Below are 20,389 nucleotides of genomic sequence, written 5' to 3'. Positions count from 1 at the left end.
GAAATAAAGGAAATTGACACTCGTTCTGGAAGAATGAGAATATAGAAGAGCTATCACCAACTTAAAGTTACAGATGAATGTTGGGACCTTCTATAATTCTCAATCCATTTGCACATGTTTCACATAAATAAATTCAAAAATAGTGAGTACTCAATTTGCGAATTTATGTGTTCAGTTTAATGATATCATAATTTTCGGTTGAAGATAAATGGCTTCCGGCTCTCTCGAGGAAATACACAAATAGCGAAAACACATAAATAATATTCTGATTTGACATTGAGAATAGCCACAAACGATAGTACGTGCGTGTGGCGTGAGATTCTTTTTACAAATTGTTTTATACGAGTTAATTTATTACAAGAAATCGCTATTGTGTGCCTACAATTTTGAATGTGATTGATTGTATCAAATCATATAACAATTCACAGGAAACATTTCATAAGTACTTTAAATAAGTATGTATAAATACAAAGCTTATATATATATTAATTCTGTAACAATAAGTATGTATCAATACTAAATGAAATTTATCAGAACTAACAGGTGCAAGTTTAAAACTGAACGCAGTTTAAACGCGACTTAGTCCTATTTATTGATATCCTGAAGTTTAGAAAATTTTCAGACATGGACGGACAAACAAATACTAGAAAGCAACATTAAAAAATTTACTGAGAAATCTTCATAATTGATTATTCTTTATAGTTTTTTAAATGTGTTTTTTATGCCATAGCGCTATTATATTAAACCGGTGGTTCCTCGTATAAACATTCGCAGAGTTAGTTCCTCTGCAATTGCATTAATTGATGGAAAAAAAAGGAATGAATTAGGAGTGGCGAGGAAAAGGAAACGGGCCTCCGGTACATGGTATATTACACACCGATAAATTCCATACTTTTCAACAACACACTATATAGAGCAATCATATTTTATTCAACGGTTATCGAATACACACTTGTTTGCAAGGAGTTTTGTCAATATCTATGTCGATATGAGTCTGTATGACATAATCACATATAATGATACAATTGATTGACGTCAAATGTTCGTCATTACAAGATAAGTGGCGCCGAGATAAATTAGGCCTTCCAAGAATTGTTTAATTACTAGTTCTTAGGTCTTCTGCGAACAAATGCAAGCAAATCGGTCAGATGTAATTAAGGCGAGTATGGGCTTCGTGCCACATATTACTAGCAATTGTGGAAATTGTGATGGGTTCTAGCAGGTTTTCATTTCTTAGATATCCTCCTGAGATGGATGATCATTGATATAAATCAATTTGTACAGAATTTATTTTTCACCATCACCTGACCATCCGCTTACTAATAATAGTGTCTGTCTGATTTAAAAGCCTGCCTTTTGCCTTTTTCAAATGATTATTTAAAATTTAAAATATCGCATTAATGTGTTTTGTTAACAAATAACAGACCTGCCGTTTAATTTTTAGAACTAGATTTAGGTAAGACCTAATGGTAGGTACCAGCTTTCAAATAATAAAACGAATCATAAAAATTGGTTCACCCAGTAAAATGTTACGAGGTAACAAAAAACATACAGTGGAATTGATATCCTCCCCCTATTTTATGAAGGCGGGTAATAAACAAACAGTTTAGTTTGTTGTGTAAAATTTGTTTGATTTAAATCTTACACATCGTTTTCGTCATCAGGCTAAAAAGCATGTTAAAACAAACAAATTATAATTGGAACATGTTCATAAATAAATTGCGAATCTTTCACAGTAAACGTTTAACAAAATATTTCGATTGATTTCATAAATAAGTCAATTAGCGCATCTGCCTTCTACAGCGCTTGGCCGGTGTCGAATAAACAAAAAGCGAAGGCGGTCAGTGACAGTCGGTGACAGTCGGTGCTGCTAATTGGGGTAACGCCTGTGCCAAATACGATGAACCCTGCTACGTTGGGAACAATATTTTTAAGATAATACGGTTTTATACTATAACGAGTTTACTGCCCTAAATTGGTGATCTAAATTCTAAGGTTTCGCAGTGTCTTTGAGTTTTTCAATTATAGCGGCAATTTTTAGCACGAATTCAATTATTTGTACGAATCCGAAGCGTGCACCAGAATGTTACATGTGAACATCTGTGAATGAATAATAAAACTGTTCCTCAATTTTCTTTTCTATTGTTCTAAATGGTTATAATCATTTATATTTTTGTATTGATGAGGTTAAAATAACAAGCTATTGTTAGACCACGGCGTAGTTCGATTTACATGTTCATATTTGTGTGTGAATGAAAGGGTCAATATTTACGAATGCATACACATAGTGATGTAAAGCTTAGCCAGGGACAAACCTGACATTGCAAACGGATCGCTTCCAAATGCCTTCTAAATGAAATATCAAATATTTAATATATTATAATGTTGCCATAATTATATCAAGATTGTACAATGTTGCTAAAGATGCATTAATTATAAAGAAAATCTATTTTAGGATCTTATTTGCGTACTATTATTTAGAGTATAGATAGAGAAAGTTGCGCAGTTTAATTAATTTGTAGGCTTCTCGGTTTACTCGGCTTCAGAAAACTATTCAGTGCAATGACATTGCTTTAAACGCCAAGGACAATAAAGGTCAATTTACCTGTTATGCTTTTGATATTCGGGTGGAAAATTTTCTTGCAAAATGTTATATCTTTTTAGACTTGACACGTTTGGAAAAGAGCAAGTACAGAGTTTCTTGCCGACTCTTCTCTGTAGACACATGACTCAGTGGTTAATGTTAAAACTGTGTTATGACTATTCAAAAGTGCTTCTATAAGAAATCCTATATCGATACTTTCTAAGATAAGCGCGTTCAAACAAACAAAGAAGCTCTTCAACACTTTATTATTCGCATAGATTCATAATTTGAATCATATAAGTGATTTACCTGCAAACGAATTCGCTTTTCATCGAAATGAATTCAAAGGTCAGTGGCCTCTATACATTGCACTGTCCGCAGTACTTTGTGGTCGAAATATTCGACTCCACATATAGCTCGGCAACGCTGCAACGACAGTTTTATCGCGTGTTGTATTTTTGGTGACTTTTCTTTGAAACCCACTATAAATTTCATGGAACAAATGTGCATTGCTTTCCAACGAGAAACAATTTACCATAACCATTTCGATAGGAAAATTTTCATGGAATCTAAACTTAATTAACCCGAAATCTCACCAGATCAAAAAATTTCAAAACGTCTCACGTAATTATTAGTCACATTAACAGAACCCCGTGCTGTATTTAATATTGTTATAATTATATCAACCAAATAACTATAATACTATTTAATATTATGGTGAAACTGTATTCTTTTAGGAAATTATTTATTTAGTTTATTTACTTGTTTACAAAGAATACAGATGAAAATTCAGTATATCTTGCTGAGTATGCATCATTGGTTTTCTGTACGTCTAATTGCAGAAAATTACGACATTATAATTTACAAGTCAAGTCTGTAAAAATATTAAAGAATTATTATTATAACAGTTTGGTACGTTACATAAATTAAATCAGTGAAATAAAATGATATAGTTATGTAATTAGAAAAATGTAATGTATTTTAAGTAACTGTCTTCTAATGAAAATTCCTTCTAATGAAGCGTCCACAAGTTTTTAACGAAGGTTTGTGCAACGAAGATGACAGAGAGATGATAAATCAGGGTCGGAGTTTAAACGCTGGAGAAATGAATTTACCCTAATTAATATTTTAACACGCTTCGGCACGAATTGGGCCAACTCGCACCGGGGAAGTACCACACACCCACAGAAAACCACTGTGTTTCGTACGGTGACTGGAGGAGCCGGAGGCCCGTTTCCTTTTCCTCACCCATCCCAGTCCATTCCTTCTTTCCAGTCTTAATCCTTTCCTTTTCCCTTACTCCATATAAGCGGGCAGCACATTCGTAGAGGCTCTACCTTTGCGAATGTCCATGGGCGGTGGTGATCGCTTACCATCAGGTGAACCACAAGCTCAGTGACCTGCTATGACATAAAAAAAAACTTAACGTGTGAATGTTGATGGTTACTGGATTCTGTTTACTGCAATAACTTAAAAAATATTGATTATCTACGTATTTCTAAAAGAAAATCATGAAATATATCGTAGTGGTGTGAAGCATTTTTTTAGTATTTTCGACGAGAGCAGCCCTAACTGTGCCTTCAATCTGTCCAGGACTCAAACAAATAGTTACAATAACTGTAACGCTTTAAGTGTTTTACTTTTTTCATGCCCGAAGCGGGCAACTGATCTGCCGGTTTGTCTGATGATAAGCGACCACCACAGAGCTAGCGCGTCCGCGAATCTGCGAGTGTTTTATATAACACATTAGAAGTACAAGGTGATGCAACGCAGTGCTACTGACATAAATCTCTACAGAACAATAAAGGGAGCGTCCTTGGAGTCCGTCACGCTGTAAGTGGAAAGTTTGTCGGGCGCCGTGACGTTGCAACTTTGAAACTATTCAGACTTCAATTTTACTCATTAGAACTCCGAGTATTTTAAGTACGGTGTGGTTTACTAGAATAACTTAATTTGAATTCGTTTATGAAATAACCGACTGACCGCCTCCTTGGTACAGTGGTTAACGCATGACCGTAGAACCGAGGGGTCCTGGGTTCAATTCCCGGTGGGGACGCAAAAAAAAAATGTCTCGGTCTGGCAGGGCACAGAAGGCTGATCACCTGATCGATCAGTGAAACAGATGTACATCATCTGTCCCATACCCCACTAGGGGACTTCACTTTTTTATGAAATAAACTGGAGTCCGGCCTGATCCGAGCTATAACCAAAAAATGAATACCAATTTAATTTTACCCTAATATAGTTCCTATATTACATGTTGAAGTTACAATAATCTAATTATTTATCAAACCACCGAGTCAGTTGCCCGCTAGGAGAAAAAAAATATTCTTAGTTTTGATTTTATTCTTATATCGACGGACCCCTTATTGGGTAAAACGATATCTCTGATCTTCTTTGTCGTTTTTTATTGATAACCGGTATATGCGCAAATCGGCGAAAAATAATACTCCACGTCGGCATGAACAATTTAAAATTATCGCGAAATTTAGTTTTATCAGATTCCAACAATTTGCTTTCATAATAATACATAACCTTAGAACAATTATTACAGTTTATATTTTATTAAATACTAGATTTCTGCCCGCGGCTTCACTAACCTAAACCAGGTTTGGAAGAACACAGAGTTACTTTCGCATTTATCATATCATTAACGATAAGTAATTTTCATTCTGAAAAAAACAGTTTAATGTCTATGGCGCCAAGGTACATATTTATGGTTTATTTACTTACGTCGAGTTACCGGAGGCCGGAGCGGACGCGGCGCGCCACATCCGAAAGTGGTATTTAATTTAATTTCGTTTGTCGCTATAAAGCTTTTAGTATTGATTTTTGGGTTAAGGAAACATTTCCTGGAATGATTATGATGTAATTTGACAAATTAATATAATTTCGCTAAGGTTTAGCTAAGCGGTAGCCATAAAATTAACAAAATATGCTTACGTAATTTACTGTACGAAGAGTAAATACTATGATTTCTTGTAAAAATTAAGAGCAATTTCTAAAAATATGCCCGTTTGTTTCTTTGAACTAATTTGGAAAAGGAAATAATATTTTTAATTTGATTTTTAATTGAAGATAGCTTACAATAATGTGGAGTAATTAAGGTTCATTTTATTAAGGTCAAGTAATAGAATAAGAATACCTAAGTAATATAATAAGTTTTTATTTTAGAAAAAGCTCCAGAAGAGGATATTTCTTCCGTACATAGTTCTGTACATATATATACATACATCTAACTCCTTACATAATGGATATTTCATAAATGCTATGTGCAAATGAACTAATATTTTTGAACCACAAGGTGAATGTGCGATTATAAGGTGAGGAGTGTACGGCAAGGACAAAAGGAAAGGCTTCATTGGCGCATAAACTATATGGAAACAATATATTAACGCACACGCTACGAGCCACTCGCACGAAACTCTAAGTCATGATTTATTCCATGCAATATTTGAACTTTATATAGTTATTTTAGCAATGCATTAACCTTTTTGAAAATGGCGGAAAAACCTTTTTTCCAGCACCTTCATCGCTATACACATACATTTCCATAGCGTTACCACTACTTAATTCTTTTTTCTGGAAGAAAGAGACTGGCGAGCATACAGTGTTCCGTAGATGTCTGAGTTATTAGAACCTATCTTCTAGAGTTAGTCTGCCAGGAAACTCCCAGCTCCTAACGAAACTACCAATGAAATGACCCACTGAATGTACGAAAAAAAGCAAAAAAAAAAACGGACCCACCGTTTCGAAGGGATTTAGTTGCAAATATACCTACAGAATACAGAATATTATACAGAATAAATAAATGAACATGGCATAATATGGATTGTGAAAACATCCCCAACAGACCGACAGACCCGACTCAAGTTTTCCTTCATTCACATGAAATGCCGAACGCTCGAATTTGTAATAGTTATAAAGTTTTCTGACCCTTTCCTAAAAAGTATTAGAGAACATAATATTAGTGAAAGCGGCAATGCTAAGGAAACGGAAACCTAGGAAATAAGTAATTTATTGAGATATACATAGCGTGCAATAAAGTATTATCTAAACCCATCATTATTATAAAACCACCAACCGTAAACACAGAAGGTGTCAGAACTATAAATGTTAGAATAGAAATGCCTAGAAATACGGGGACATGTGTAAGATTTTTTAATCAGTAATGTCACGCTACTCTGCTTAATAAATAATTATATTCTCCGCACTTGCTTTTACACAAGTACACGTGTTTTGACACCCCACTACGATAGACAATCACAACACTCTCTTAATACAGAATATTTCTTTAACCCTAAGGGCACATTATTTAAAAAACTTTAAAAAAGATTTATGTTGCCAGTGATCGATGTCTATATTGATATAGTGGGTAATAAAAATGTTTGAACGCAAATCAAATTGATATAAAAATCTGTAATTTCAATGCTATAAAACTAAAAATTAAATCAAATTGATGTATTTAAACGGTTGACATGTTTGTATTTGCGCCATTCTATAAATTGATAGTATAATATGTATGTAAGAAAATGCGAAAAAATGATATTTATCTTTCGCAGTATATTTCCTTAGCTCTAACTATTAACGGTATTTTATAAAGAGGAATCAGTCTAACGTACTCAGTCTCTACCACCCTTATTCAAGGATTCGAGTAAAAAGCTATGGTCGTTTCCTTTCAACCGTTTACAGTATTACTAATTATACAACTCAGATCCCGTGACTAGTTCCACAGCGCGAGGTTGTTCACTCTATGCAACATGGTTTTTGTCCAAAGCTGGTTTATGTCTTCGGAGAATTGCTTTTAATCATTCATGTATGTTAATCAACTTAGCAAGAAGAGACTATGGCAATTATTATGTAAATATTTTTGCATATACGTTGTAAGAACGTAGCATTTTTAAACTGGTAAGATTGGTTTATCATGGGAGAAATGGGTGTATAAATGAAGAATTGTAGTTTAGCTAGGAACAGTTATTAGCAGAATATTAATAATTTTTTACATATAAATAAATTAAACACAATAAACATAAAAAATATTACTTTTAACTAAAACTAGAAAAATGTCGGAACTAGACCAAATTTGAATGTGACCACATGGCAGGCACAATTTTTAGTTTATTAGCATTTAAATGCTTTTATAAATGGGATCACGGGTGGCCGAGAGGCTAGGCGTTTCTATGGTTTGGTAAAAAGACGTGGGTTCGAATCCCGCCTCGTGGTCTAATTTTTAATATTCTTTCAAAATAAGTCAGTTAAATGTATTACAAGGAATATACGTAGAAACTTTAACATTTATTAATTCAATTTAACTTCATTCAAAAACGGTTTTCAAATGTCCCAATACATCATTTAATATTTACCAGAATTCATAAAATAGTTTCTACTTAGACGAAACGAAACTCTGTACTTACTATTTTAAAATCATATAAATTCTACGATAGATTTTACGATAATAATCCCGGAAAATTGTCCTGTGGTACTTAAGCGAAAACTTTAATGGAACTCCATCCTCCATATATTCATTAATACTGTAGTAGGCTCTCTGAACGGGATGAATAGTTGATTGATGGATTCTTCAACAGGAAATAGGCTAATTTTGCAGTACACTCAACAGATAGAAGATTGCCAATTCCATGATATAAGTCGTATGATTTATATATCAAATAATAAGCGCTTTATATGAGGTTCATTGTATCAAACAGTAATTACCCTCGAAGTGTCGTTGTCATCGTCGTATTATATAGACAAGTGGCAATCAGCGCCGTTATTAGTTTGGGATAGAAAACAATTTGGTGGCAGTCACTTGGGAAATATCATAGATATTAGTAAACATAGCATATTGTATAGATGCGGTTTTGCGAGACCCTTACTGGTAATTTAGTATTTTTTAAAACGAATAAAAGATGCATAGCTTGGTGATATCATAATAACAGTTTGTATACCTGAAACATGAAACAAGTCTCATGATTAATTTCATGATGTATTTCAGAAGCATGTGTTTGTTTGAATCAAATTAGCTACAAATCTACTTGTCCGATTGAAATATATTCCTGAATGATCCAGGTTTATTCCATTTTTCTCTTAGCATCGAATTAATCATGGCGGAGTCGGGAGCGTCTCGCAGCTAATTTTGATTAAACATATTCATTTTTAATCTTAAATCTTAAGCAATTCTTGTGATGCTTTTGTGTGGATTGGTGTAAGTAAATACAATGTTTAATATTGGGCAAACTATTTTGGTTCCGTTTCGATTTCGAGTCGCGGTAGTAAGACTCCGATTCTACGAACTGCTTCAAATAGTGTTTTACTCACAAATAATGTATTTACGGTTACGCTGACTTTATTATTCGTCAAATATTGAATCAGTGGGATAAATTCTTATAATTGTAGATTCATAATTTATCGTCTCTTGTACAATAATACATCATAACAAATAATTTAATTAACTATTTTATTTGTTGTATAGAGATTTAGCATTCTGTGGTATGGTGAGGATTGAAACCCGCTAATTTTTAAAACCAATGTTACAACATTTTGTAGCCTCATAAATTGAAACAAATCTAAAAGATACGACTCTAGAGACATTTATTGATTTCACCTTCTCTCTAACTTAACGTTTTTATTTGACATTTTGAAGTCGTGATTTACATTGTGAAATCAATCGAGAGCCAATGATTAACCGATGTATTGTTCTACATACTTTTATTTAAACCCTGTAATTGTTTCCTATCAATTAGTATTTAGTTATAAACTTACCTGACCGTTACCGAAGCATTCGCTTACAGCTTTATTTCAAAACAATAAATATATTACATGAATCACAAAAGGATATTGGTCTATTTAGCATAAGAGAGAATTTCATCGATAATCCGCCATAAAATGTATCAGGCGATGTGACTCACTTCACACTGGCTTGTTTTCCTTTGTTTACAATTACGCTGCACTCACACTAACGCGCTGTTTGTGATTACCTGCTTATTGTTTTAGTTATGCTTTATTTGTGTTCAGCTTTGTGGCTGCTAACTAAATAATTCAGAAGTTTTTGATAGACCCCTTAATGATTCCCGATATAATGCGGTCGATATAATTATAAAATTTTTAAATTTTACTAGCATTTTTGCTTTTTTAAATAACCTATAGAAACTTCTCCTCGCTCAGATCTGTCCTCTATCATTATGAACATGCGTTATACGAAAGTCACAGATTATAAATCATATCCTTTTCGTTACCCTTCCCAGTCTTTTCCTTTATTCCTCTCGCCAATCTTTTCTTAATTCCCTTTCCAATTTGAAATCCGCAATCCATTTGTAGAGGCGTAAGGTCTGCAATCGACCTTTCGCTTCTCCAAATGTTCATGGGCGGTGGTATCTCTTACCATCAGGCGACCCACTTGCTCTTTTTTAAATCATGTTAAAACTTTAATGAATACCGCTATGCCTGGGAAAAACTATTCATAATATTATTTTTGACATAACTAAAGAAAGATGCACATGCAACAGGTGTACATCGCATAGCTAACCTATACCCCATACGGGGGCACGGGACACGGCCAAGAGGACAACGGTATACGCTACGACATTTATAATACATTTATGTGTCTTCAATCCCATATGTAATGTATTTTATGGATTATTAAAAACCACTTAGGTTAACGTTCAGATCTCATGGCATATATGCTTCGGTAAACCAACGTAATATATGTCCAATAAATAAATGAAACGTTCCGGGAACGTATTTCAATTCGATTATTGCTAAAATATGAGACTCAGATTTGGCAACACAAATACAACTTACTGCGTATTTGCGAGTTCTATTATTTATATCCGATATGACTGGGAATAACCAGCAACCTATCTATCTATACACACGTATGTTACAGGAAATATATACATTAACGTTCCTAATCAGAGAATCTGCTTTACTATTTAAGATAAGATGGATATTGATTCAATATGAATTAAATAGAAACTCTAAGTCACGTCAATCAATTAATTATTCTTAATAAACAGCCTTCAATATACGAATAATTCTATAACAATAACAATTAACAATTGAACAACACTGAACTAGACGCTAATAATATAATATAAGAGACTATTCTGAACAGCAAAGGCATATTTACTCTATAAATAACGATGGATTTTAGGTGTGGGCAGTGACCTTGTCTGTGTGCAGAAGCGTGGGTTCGATTCTCACAAATTAAAAAGGAAAACCACAGAAACATATTTGCCAGATGCGTGTTCTTGAAAAGAATTGGTACAAAAGGAGTATTTGCAAAAATCAAGACAGATTGTTTATCGGTGCGAGATCTAACTTTGCTTTTCCGTTTATGAGATCTTGTGTTATTACTTTCGTCTTTTTGATTTGTTATCTAAAATCGTCAGTATTAATTAATATACTGATATAGTGATCTATCAACGCACAGCCCGAACCACTGGACAGATCGGGCTGAAATGTGGCATGCAGATAGATTCTATGACGTAAACATCCGCTAAGAAAGGATTTTAATAAATTCTGCCCTCAAGGTCATAAAATAGGGGACGAAAGTTTGTACCATGAAAATTTACTAAGACCGCTCGGGCGAAGCTGCTTTCAACAGCTAGTTCATATATAAAAAGCATATGACGTTAATAATATTCAGTTAAATCTTCAGATACAACATGCATCCATCCAATGTGAAAAAATTATATGATACATGTATGATACATATTACTCTCAAAAGAATATTATTCTCAATGTAATTGGGAAGAAATATCGAGATTTCATTCAGTAAAACTCTTGTAAACTGTCCGTGTAATTGAAAAGGAGCTTGTAAGTTGTAGTTGATTGGAGACAATGTTCTTCTAACAAAACAAGACTACCTATAAGAAGTAATTGCGACAATATTATCTAAAGAAATTGCAATAAATGTACCGATTCACTTATAATTGTATATTTTCAAAGTATACCAACTCATTAATAAATGCAATATATTAGATTATACATAAAAAAATTGTATATTCTATCTCTAATAATAATAATTTCATTTATTCGAGCAACTATCAAGACTCATTTTGTTAGTAACAATATGCTTAAAAACTATGTTAGTACATTGAATTAAAAATTATCCTATTCTATTCTATACCATCGATGCGAATAATAATAATTACGGTTAAATACATTTATTTCTCTAAAGATTACAATTAAATCACTTACAGAGAAATACAATTTTTTACATCATTTTTACTCGCTTAGCGTTATAAGTACGGTTTACAAAAGAAAAAAAAACAAACTAAAATAACAATAAATTGAGGGTAGTTTCTACTTCTCATAGATAAAAAGTAAACCAGTGACATTCCAAAGACCGATTCATTCTAAGACTCGTGTCCTAGCTAAAGATGAGCTATTCATTAGATATAAATGATTTTCTTTTATTTTACTAAATACATATAAATTATTATTGTTATTTTTTTTTAATGACACATTGTAAATGTGAAAATTTGTTGGTTTGGATGTTTGTCCGTTAATCACACTGATACTACTTTGGGTTTGGGGTGGATGGCCGAGTTGGGTGAAAAGATACTTTATATACAGTGATATCTGTGCAATATGGATTTTTATAGACGTCAAAACAATGGTTGGTACTTATCATTTCTGTTAGTCTGTTTGTCTATCACTTACAAACCAAAGGGCAGATTTTAACAAAATTAGATAAGGTAATAAACCAATATAAGGTACAACTTATAGGTCATATTAAATATGAAAAAAATATGTATTAAAGAGAAAAATTTGTTGGTATAAAAAAATAAATTCGCGAATACGTGATTAAAGAAGATACCATTGCATGGATCTGTGAAAATTTTTAAAATTTATTAATAGGCTCTTTGCTTTAATAAATACTCAACAAGATATCTCTCACGTCTACCATCATTCAGGCATTTAAAGGATGTAATTAATCACGCATGCAAACATAAACTCTGTAAAACTTTTATAAATAAATACAGAAAAGATTAACATTACATGTAAAATGAAAATAAATGTGTCTATAACTCGAAAAATTCCGCACTAAATATTTCCTATGTTTGCTGTTACCCCGCGAACGATATCTCAATAAATAATTCGGATGTTACGTTTGAACGTTGTCATTCTATTTGCATTATCTTTGATGTTCGAAACAAACATACATTAAGGCACAAGGCGTATTTGTTTTGGAGTACAAGATGAATATCATATTATGCGTAATAGCTATTATTTGACGAGCATTGTTTTTCCAGATATCCATTTAATAATGTATTTTTATTACGATTGATCTGGATGTTTTGAAAACCCTTCTAGAAGACTCTAGAAGATTTTCTTTTACGACGAATAGAAAGGAAGATATGTGTTCGATGAAATTACTCAAATATGATTTCTAAGAGAGAGCGTTGCTAATTGTAAAAAATATATTAAGGAATTATAGTATAAACCAATAGGGAATATAAAAAATGAGAGGAAATATAAGTTACGGTCGTTCGGAGGTTGGGAAGTGGGAGGGATCTAAGGGGAGCACTGATCTAAGGGAATTTTTCATTGTTTTATCGCGCGTATTTGATTCCCTAATAAGGCGTCACCTTTGTACTTATTCCTTGTGCAGTCTATTCTTCTAACAAATCTTGCTAGTATCTGCAGATATTAATTCTGTATTGTATAAAGGGCAGCATTAAATTTCTTTTTTAATATTTAGGATATTAAAGAGATACTGATGTAATATGTACTCATTTTGGAATAAGCTCGCTCAATCTCATGCACTGCTTCAAAAATTCAATAACATAATATCGCAAACCCTGGAGCTGATTTCCTTCTCAACGTTACAAATTTTACATACATTGGCGGAAATTGAGTAATTCCGCTGTGACTCAAAAACTTTTCTATGTATATATATTTTTATTTGTGTATAATTGGTACCTCAGATTAGGATAAGACTTGCCACGACGGCCAGTGGTAGCGGAAATCCTTGAGAAAAGCCAGCAAAGGATGTGTCGTGGCTATATACAACATAATCTGTGTCTTACAGATTATGTTGTATATTCTAAACTAGCTTTCCGCCCACAGCTTGTCCGCGTGGAATTCGGTTACATCGCGCGACATGGTCATCTTTCCCAACGTCTAGACCAAAAACGGAGTCTTCTAAAAAGCATGGTAGGTTCTTTCCGAAGTTTCATCATAATCGGTTTTACAAGAATGAACTTTCATACAAACTTTCATCCCCTATTTCAACCCCTTCTACCCTTTTTTCGCAATTAAAAGTAGTCCATGTCCTTTCTTGGGTATTAAAATATCGCCATACGATATTTCATGCAAATTGATTCAATGGTTTAGGCGTGATTAAGTAACAGACAGACAGAGTTACTTTCGCTTTTATAATATTACAGTATGGATGTGAGGTCTAGTAATCATCTGCTATGTAAATTGCACTCACGTTTTTAGTCCTTAAAGTTTGTTTGTAGGACCAGATTAATATAAAACTTAAATTCACGTTTCAGGCAGACCGAGTGATATCTCCTTAATGACATAATGCTTCACAGACTACACACATTTGTCATTTACTTTTTTGTTGGTATTTTATTCGTCCTTTTTATATGAGAATATGTGCCATTAAATAATGATTTTTTTCCTTCTTTAAAAACGTTCTGTGTTCATTGATAACAACAATGAATGAACGCGTCCTTGCGTGGCGACCTCAGCTATAAATACCAATGTTTATATAAATAATCTGGAATGTGCGGATACACGGTAATTACGCAATCGAGTGTGAATAGGGTTGCCACCTGGGAGTTCTGCGATAAAGACAGGAAATGAATGGCTGGTTGTTCATTTCAGCTGTTTGTGACGTCATGCGGATCGGATGATTTACTCATAAGCCAGTACAATGATACCATTGGAAATGTCAAATGGTATTGAAAATTACTGAAGAGGTATCCAAGGTTTTATTTCGACGCTGTTATAATTTGTTTCCATGATAACCTCAATGTTGTTTATGGCACAAATGGTAAAATTTTATTAGACTAGATTAAAAAAACATCAATGATAACAAGAACTAATCAAATAATATGACTGTACTTAATCATAAAACGCGTACCGACTAGACGTACTCGTATATACGAGTAAGTCTTTTCTATGATGTCATAAATAACAGATAAATAAATGTTAGGAATTTATAGCATTTATAAAGTAGCTAATAGCTATCGATCTTACCATAAACTTTGTTGTTTGATTATTATAATAACATGAGTGTAGCAACTAGAACGTAGTTTCCCTTTGGAGAATAAAGTTTCTGAAAGTTTTTAAGAAAAACAAGAGAACAAAAGAAGTGTAAGTTTACTAAAAATAATTGATGGGAAACTCATTTCGGGAATCAAAATTATTGTCTTATTTAAAATTCAGTTATTGAGTCAATCAATATGTCATTGTCTCTGACATATACTGTTTACTAGCTGCGCCCCGCGGTTTCACCCGTGTAAGTCCGTATCCTGTAGGAATAACGGGATAAAAAGTTGCCTATATGTTATTCCAGTTGTCCAGCTGTCTACGTACCAAATTTCATTGCAATCGGTTCAGTAGTTTTTGCGTGAAAGAGCAACAAACACACACACATCCTTACAAATTTTCGCATTTATAATATTAAGTAGGATGTGGCAGGCATGGGTTATGTCGGACTCCCACTGCCTAGGGAGACAGTGGAGCTACCAACTAAACTTCACTGTATACGGTGTTACCATTCTATTCTCATGGGTCGGTAATTCAGATGAATTCATCCACAACCATGGCAGCCGCCTGTTACTAAACCCTCCAATACGTGATAAAGCCCTTGAAATACGGGCGCCTGCGCCTCCTCTTTCCTCTATCATCGAAGACTTAACGACCCAGACGATAGTCTATGTGACAGCCCTAGAGTAATTCCTAGGATCGTAAAAGTATTGTTATAAGTAACTATTAAACTCTGTCTGGCGTATGATGTTATTTCTGTATAAGAAAGAGAGTTAAGACCGGGAAAATCGTTCCACATGTTCTGGGAGTGACCTTCACCTGCTGCTGAAGATGCTGGCTTAATATTTGACGTTTCGTATATTTTTCATTAGTTTTACGATGCTATAAAGAGCTCGAGGGTGTAAGCTAGCTGTATGTTTGTTTATTCAATTTTATGTTATGGAAAATTTTAATTTACAATATCTACAGTAAGAAATATAGACTCTGAGGTAATTGAGCATTCACCTCTGGATATTATCTCCTTACTCTTTACATCGTTGTATATTTACTTTTTTCTGTGGTATTTTTCTCTTTATATATCGTACAACAAAATCTTTCAACGTAAAATAAACTTTTATATTCCAACATTCTATTCTGATAAATCTTTTAAAGATTTCAAAAAAGTAGAAGATTCTCATTTAGACTGTATTTCTATGTGTACTATCTCTTTACCGAGTGAACCAATTTTTATGATTGTCTTTTTTATTGAAAGGTAGTGCTTCCCACGTGGCCCCATTTACATTGGATCTAGTACTCGCTTCGGCAGTACATATACTACTACTACTACATTGGATCTAGTTCTGGCGTTCTATTTGACGTTTCAGTTTTGTGTTAAAACTCGTTATAAATAAGAGGTTACAACTAAAATGGAAAATGTAACGCAGTTAGAATAAGCACTTCAGCTGGCGACAGTGCGAACTAATTTCACGCAAACACACAGACACCGGCGCGCTGTATCACAAATCATAGCGACCGATGATTGATAGGAGCTCGCTCTTCCGACTCGTAAAAACTTTACAAGCCAATAACGTTAGGTCGCTCGTGCGCGGACGTTTTCACAGCTGACCGCAACCACACGTGAAGAAGTTATTTAAAGAACACTAATTAAAAAAAACTACAAATTGGTCGCGCCAATATATATTAATTTCGATATTAAACGGACTGTAAAACTTAATCTACGTGGTGTAGCGAAAAAGGGAAAGACGGGAACACACGGCACTTACCTCGTCTGAGGGAGCAGCGTCCAAGCAAGCACGCGGCACAGCACCACGCGGTCAAGGGACCTCCAACTCGGGCCGGGCAGACCAGATCCAGTCCTTCACTCCACACACACACACGCGGCGGTTCAGCGCGACCGAATGGGAAGGCGGTTACACTAGCACAATGCCTGAGATATCTAGAGAACCTCGTGGAGGTTCTCCGGCGATTGCGGGTTATGATCTTTATGAAAGATCTCTTCGATTGATGCGGTGACAAGAAAGCCTCATAAAGGCTCTCCGGCGGTATACGAATTATACACAAAATGTCTAGAGGCCTCGTAAAGGCACTCCGGCGGTTATTGAGATCCGATCGTCCTGGAAGATCGATGCAGACTGTGTGACGTATATGCGTCACTACATCCAATAGGGACGTTGCGGGTACTTAAAAGCGCGCGGTGATTGGTTGTGCTTGCGTGTAAGGAGGGTAGTTGGATTACACCACAAAATAATAAATATTAAATTTTAATTCACCATTTTAATAATATTGGCGTTACCAACAAATAAATAACTATATTTGAGTTACAGTGTATTAACATGATGCGTTATTCTCAGGAATATAATATGTAAATTCTAAATTTGAAATATCTTTTAAATCTTAGGGCGAGGACGGATACGCTTAATTTGTTTCTAGTTTTGTATTTACCGATGCATGCATCTATATGGTACGTCTAAGGACCGCAAGTAAAAAAATTATTTCGTTTTCCTTTTTTATTAACAAGACATAAAATGTAATGTAACATTGTTTTAAGGGACCAACAACCGAAACACAGTTCCCATCTAGTTCGGTAGTCAGTCAATAAATATGTTCTTATATTCTTAATATGATCTTAAGTGAAAAAAGCGTGACCGTCGTGTTTTGATAAACCAATGAATATTCGTTACGCGTCATGGCGTTTCTTCATAGCAACAATGCGTTATGGTCCAATATCGACATCCAGAGCCCCACATCAGTAGAAAGCCTTTCTGTTTCTGAAACCGTTTATAAAGTAAGTATTTCATAATCTGGCAAGTGATCTTATATAGTGAATAAATAAAAAAAATCATACATTAATTTATGTACATTGTGAGTAACGTTAAACGCATCTTTACAACTTGAAATAATAATTAGTTCTTAGTATTATTAACTTATTTATAGGAAAACGGTTGGCGGTTGATGCCGCGCCATCGCACGTTCGCTCACAACCGTCCCAACGTATAATAAAGCTAACTCCAGGAGAATTTACGGCGCACTTTGATGTAGACTTTCAGCGTAACCGATAACCGCTTTATCGACGACCATGTGCCAAACACCAAACGAAAATAGAACGTTGGACTGACACGGTAATGCGGGAAGTACAGAGCGCAATATTTGTGCCTCTTTGTGGTGCTCTTGTAAACAAACGTGTGGCGATATTTCAGATATATGGAGCAGATTTAGTGCCGAATCTAGCTAAATTACGAATATAAATACATTTTGAATTGACTACTCAACGTCACGGGACACATTTTTATATTATTTTTAAGTGACTATTCTCTAACTGTAACTATTGTCAACCTACAAACATAGATAGAAATGTAATATGTACTTTTTATTCTTTCTTATGTAGCCCCGAGCAGATTCAGCAAGACTGGCACTTTCAAAGCCTTAGCCTTAATCAATTAAACATCCGTTACAAAACAAGCCTCCTCACCCCTTCCCTGACCTCTATGTATATAACAAGAACCGTAGATTAATTCCGTACATCATAAACTTTTTATGTCACAATATTTTATTCAATAATATAAATCTAGGCATTCTTTCAGACGTCATAGATACCCTCTTTCAATCGCTTAATTGTTGAATTTATTTTATTTATTTAAATTTAATACACACAATAGATCAAGATCACATTGACATTAGAGATTACATATTTTTTTGTGTTCAGATCTCAATCCAAACAAAGATGTGTACAATTAACATTTACATTGCAAAACAATTAACAACTTATTATAATTCCTATTATGTCTCAATTTATAATCTTAATAAATTAATAACTATTAAAAAAGAAAAATACACATATGTATAGTTTCTTGTTTATAAGTATTATGTTCTTATTTAAATATATTTTTCAAGTTTAACTGTACTATACTTAAACAACCATGACAACATTTTACAATTTCATAAATAAGTTTTTTAAATATACTTAATCGATGATCGAATATGTCGAGATCGGAAGATAAATCATTATATAGGCGACAGAAACGAATTATGGCGAATAAATGCATATTAAAATAAATATTATCCATATTTCTTTTAATATTAGAATGAATACGTTTGTATGTATGTTTATATGCTTGAATGTATTCTCAGTTTCTTCGATCAGCAGAGCATACACGTGGACACCTAACTTTGTTTGGTGCGATGCAAAATCAGATTGTCGATTACCATTCTCTCATTGACGATTCAATTGCTGCGATCAAATTTTCTGGACTGTATAAATATCGCATTTTACTTTCAGATTTTTTCCAACAAGAATTCTACGTTTCTTCTTATAGTATCACTGGTTTTGGTGATTGTTTGTCTTTTTTTACTTTTATTTTAAGCCTATTGTAGATCTAAAAAAGTTGTAAAAGAAAAAAGAAAAGCAGATCAATGTTAATATTACCTAAGAAGATGGTAAAGTGAATTGTGTATTGTAACAGTTGGGTAATGACTTTCACCAAGGGGCTACTGAAAATCAGCGCTGCGCATTACGCGTAGCACATGCTGAGTAGTTTTCCTTTTTAACACCACACTAATTAGTGATAAGCCCACCTTTTTATTATTCGCTTTGTAAATATTTCTCGAACCTCATTATGTAGTGTTGAATTAATATTCTTTCTATCTTCTGTCTTTATTCTTTCTTTCTTCACATACAGTGGGTCACAAGCCATCAACGTGATCAATCTAAACTTTTATATTTGTGGCTTTTCTATGTCGTTTTCGTATGTTGTGGGTGTTATATTCGTGTTCGATTATACAAAAACATTAAGTGAATCAACATACATTAGCTTCCGTTTGATCTTCATTGTTTCTTTGAAAAGGTTTTATAGCGTGATATACTAATAGCGTTTCTGGCAACTGTGCAAAAACTAGGCATTTCTATCTAGAAATATCTTTATATTTCCAATTATATTACTGAGCTTGATTTCAGCACAATCCAGCAAAACAGTCAGTTACCACAAAATCCATTGTTAAGGCAACGACCAGTATTACAATACACATTTGTAGGCACATCAAGCAAATTTCCAAATGGAATAAACATTGTTATCTCAATAATAAAGATGTCTGTCTGAACATCACGTTTCTCCCCGAGTTACTGACCGATATAATCGTGTACATAAATTAAGATGGCTATTAATTTTAAGTCACTTCATAAACTTAGGAGGAAGCTCTTAGAGTCGATTTTATTGTAATTGAAGCAAAAATAAAAGCATTTTTATTTCTACGATAAAATTGTAATATTGTAGACGTTGAGAGTAAAATTTATAAATAAATGTAAAAATCATGCCTTAAGTTACAAATGGAATTCTTTAAAGTACCCAGAGTAGGTATTTTAAGTGAAACTATTTCTTATATTTGAATTAAACCGTCAGAACTACATCAAATAAAATGTGGCACTCGGAAGGCTCCTTTCAAATAAAAAAGAATCATATAAATTGATTTACCACTTTAAGGTTTGCGGTAACAAACAAAAAAAAAAACAGTCCAATTAGGAACTTTTTTTGAAAATAAATTTAGATCACTACAAATTCTTCAGATATTAACGGAATGGAAGAT

The sequence above is a fragment of the Zerene cesonia genome, chromosome 20, assembly GCF_012273895.1.
Source record: "Zerene cesonia ecotype Mississippi chromosome 20, Zerene_cesonia_1.1, whole genome shotgun sequence".
NCBI lineage: Eukaryota > Metazoa > Arthropoda > Insecta > Lepidoptera > Pieridae > Zerene > Zerene cesonia.
Note: the sequence above shows the minus strand (reverse complement) of the source record.